At 35.7% G+C, this 4,091-nt stretch overlaps 1 long non-coding RNA gene across 1 annotated transcript in view; it reads left to right on the top strand.

Moving 5' to 3' along the window:
* Window positions 1-2,226, top strand: part of LOC110310150 — a 39,982-nt gene extending 37,756 nt beyond the window's left edge. Inside the window, exon 3 of the long non-coding RNA XR_002379813.1 lies at window positions 1,810-2,226. This is a non-coding gene — a long non-coding RNA (uncharacterized LOC110310150). The remainder of the gene's footprint in view (window positions 1-1,809) is intronic.
* Window positions 2,227-4,091: the final 1,865 nt, after the last annotated feature.

Below are 4,091 nucleotides of genomic sequence, written 5' to 3'. Positions count from 1 at the left end.
GAGAGGCCGATTGGACTTGCAAACTTTATATGCCCCAATATAGGGGAATGCCAGGGCCAAAAGAATGGGAATGGGTGGGTAGGGAAGTGGGGGGCGCTACGGGGGACTTTTGGGATAGCATTGGAAATGTAATTGAGGAAAATATGTAATAAAAATATTAAAAATCAAAAAAAAAAGAAAAAGAAAAAGAAAAATTATTAACCAGAGCCCTGGAGTCCCTATGGAAAATAGAGTTAGCTGTGGTAAGGATGATTCTTAACCTCTTGTATACTTAAGAGTCTGCAAATTCTATACTGTGGGAACCTCAGAAAAGAAGCCAGACCTATCCGTTGACTCCAAGGCTGTATCAGAAAATGCCAGATCCAGCAAGCCCTTTGTATTATAGGCTAAGGGTCCAAACAGCTGTAAATAGTTTATGCCAAGATCCTTACAAGTGTGATAAACACAGAGCATTCTAAGTGCCTCAGGAGGCCAATTAAAGCTAGGAGATCAAAGATGACAATCTGAATACTGTGGCCACACCTCCCAGGGATGATGGCCATGATGTTTTTTTCTATTCTCTCCTCATCAGAAATGAAGCTGGGGTGGGAAGTTACTTATACATGGAGTTTGGTTTAATATTCAGCAAAGGAATTTTGGACCTGTATATTTCCTTAAAAGAAATGATTGCCTAAATATATAATTCACACATCTGTCTATCTTTATCATCCTATATGATTTGCTCACACAGTTTTCTTCTAGATTTATCCAACCCACCAAAGATATATAATGAACTAATAATGAAATAATGAACATACTCACTTGTCGGAAACTACATCTCTACAAATGTGTAAGGGGCCTATGTGGGGGCATCTTAAATCCTGTTTTTATTATTTAAAAAATTGTAGTATTTTTGAATTTTTGTACTGGTTTAAAATTAATTTGGTAAAATGTTGTAATAAATTACTAGCAACAATGTTAAAATAATACCTGGGAAAAGCAAAAGCCATGCGGAGTCTAAGGATAACTCAACTAATGGCATTTTACTCTGTAAATAGACACTCTTATTTTTGGCTGTTATTTATAATATAATAAGATTCCATAAAATGTAGGATCAAAGTCCTTAAGACATAAATATCAAAATCTTCAAATTAATTATATGACTTCTAAAATGGCATGACTTCCTATTGATTCTTATTGCCAACATTTCTATTTACTTGACATTTATAACCAAATACTTCTCTTCAAGAACAGTACTCCATAAAGGACAAAGTTGTATAAATAGAAAAATTATGATCTCTCAATTGTATGTAAAGCTCACACTAGTTAGAGATTATTGTCAGTCTAGTTTTAATATATTCATCAAACAAATAAGTCTATGTTTATGATGAGAAACTGGTTAAATCAGAATATAAGTAGGAATGAAAACCTTACCTGCATAAGTTAGAGAAATTAGCAAAACACCACCAAGGACAAGGGTTTATACACATTAATTTTTATATAATTATATAGACATTTTTCTCATTTTTTTTATTGTTTAGAATCCAAAAGCAAATGATAAGCCTTGGCTGTCTTTGCTCTGTGAAATAACAAGAGATATCCAGGCAGTAATCAATCACTTTTGTGTTGTCAACTAATCTCGATCAGAGGGAAGTTGAGCAAAACTGGGCCCACTCTATTGTTTGCCTTGCCAATGCCATCCTACTCTTCTGTCTTACAAACAATGCTACAGAACTGTTTGGTTATAATCTCTCAACCCCAGCCCCAGGAGGTAAATGCTTAGTACTAGTCTCTGTAATTATATGAGTCTCATTCTTTCTGGGCCCACAGGTGAGCAGAGGATCCTGGCAAGAAAATAAGACATAAGGAGAATCTCCTTGGGTAAAGTATCTGCCAACTACTTCAAGTTCTGGATTTATGGTAAAAAGAAAACCATAAACTAAAAAGAACAAATATTGACTGAGTCAGTGCATGACAAGTCTTTACTTTTAACACTAATGAAGAACAAATACAGTTTAGAAAGAGGAGCATCTATGGAAGCAACCATGATACTTTTGTTAAAATTGATTACTCTGAGACACTCTTCCCTGATGCTTTCATCAATAATCATTTTATTGTTCTCTGTTAAGTTAAGGTGATCTTTACAATTTAATATGGTAAAGTAATTAGGCACTCATTTCTTCCTCTTACAAATTGTGGAGCTGGCCATTCTATTTTCAACAGCCTTGCTAATAAATGAAGATAGCCATACCATATGATTCATAGGACTTTTGTGTGCATAAAAGAAAATCTGAATAGGAAATATACTAACATTGGCTTTTGGATCCTTTACTATGTAATTGTAATGAAAATTTTGCCAAAGCTGTGATCTATATTCAATAGCTAATTCTATTATCTACATAGCTAATACTAAATCTGGGCAAAGCATAGATAGAGAGAACCTCTTCCATGCCTGATACATATGTATAACTAATTTATTAGCTAAATTAGTTAAACATAAAATGATATTTTATCTCAAATACAACTTAAAGCAAAACATAGCAGAAAGACAGGCACTAAGTAAACTTTGTCATCATCATTTTCAATCAATAGATTTTTAAAATTTTGATTATAAATAGAAACAGAAAGCAAAGCTAAGTTGGCTCTTTCAACACCAGCCCTATAAAAACAGAAATTATCACCAATGTAACTAGAAAGGATTGCATGCGTGGGAAATATAAATCAGCACAAAACTGATTTTCTCCCTGCCTCAAATAAGCCATTATGGGAAAATCGAATTTTTATGGTACAGAGATTCACATTTAGCACTGACTCGTGCATAGACTTTTAGATGCATAACAAGCTAATAATTTTAGTATGAACATCTCATTTAGAAACTATAATTGTGCTCCTTAGTGGTTCAGGTCCTAAGTCCAGTTCCCATCCTCCAGAACATCTTCTTTTAAGCAGAATTATATTCTACCTTATTGTATTTAGGCTTCATAGTTTTATCAGTACTTAGATTAAAAAAATTACCTAGGTTTTTTTTTTATCTTGGCTTAAAGATTGTTTTTATTTATTTATTTATTACTAGTTATTTTCTTTATATAAATTTCAGATGCTATCCTGAAAGTTCCCTATACCCTCCCTCTGCCCTGCTCCCCTACCCACCTACTCCCACTTCTTGGCCCTGGCATTTCCCTGTCCTGGGGCATATAAAGTTTGCAAGACCAAGGGGCCTCTCTTCTCAGCGATGGCCGACTAGGCAATCTTCTGCTACATATACAGCTAGAGATATGAGCTCTGGGGGTACTGGTTAGTTCATATTGTTGTTCCAAATATAGGGTTGCAGACCCCTTCAGCTCCTTGGGTGCTTTCTCTAGCTTCTCCATTAGGGGCCCTGTGTTCCATCCTATAGATGACTGTGAGCATCTGCTTCTGTATTTGCCAGGGACTGCCATAGTCTCATACCAGACAGCTATAACAGGGTCCCTTCAGCAAAATCTTTCTGGCATATACAAGAGTGTCTGGGTTTGGTGACTGATTATGGGATGGATCCCCAGGTGGGGTAGTCTCTGGATAGTCCATCCTTTCGTCTTAGCTCCAAANTTTGTCTCTGTAACTCCTTTCATGGGTATTTTGTTCCCTATTCTAAGGAGGAATGAAGTATCCACCCATTGTTCTTCCCTCTTCTTGATTTTCTTGTGTTTTGCAAATTGTATCTTGGGTTTTCTGGGCTAATATCCACTTATCAGTGAGTACATATCTAATGACTTCTTTTGTGATTAGGTTACCTCACTAAGGATGTCCATTTGTCCAAGAATACATCCATTTGTCCAAGAATTTCATTAAATTCATTGTTTTTAATAGCTAAGTAGTAGTCCATTTTGTAAATGCACCACATTTTCTGTATCCATTCTTCTGTTGAGGGACATCTGGGTGCTCTCCAGCTTCTGGCTATTATAAATAAGGCTGCTATGAACATAGTGGAGGATGTGTCCTTATTACCAGTTGGAACTTCTTCTGGGTATATGCCCAGGAGAGGTATTGCTGGAACTTCCGGTAGTATTATATCCAATTTTCTGTGCAATCCCCATCAAAATTCCAACTCAATTCTTCACTGAGATAGAAAG

The sequence above is a fragment of the Mus caroli genome, chromosome 15, assembly GCF_900094665.2.
Source record: "Mus caroli chromosome 15, CAROLI_EIJ_v1.1, whole genome shotgun sequence".
NCBI classification, from domain to species: domain Eukaryota; kingdom Metazoa; phylum Chordata; class Mammalia; order Rodentia; family Muridae; genus Mus; species Mus caroli.
The sequence above is the reverse complement of the archived record's forward strand: the minus strand, read 5'-3'. Positions and strand labels throughout refer to the sequence as shown.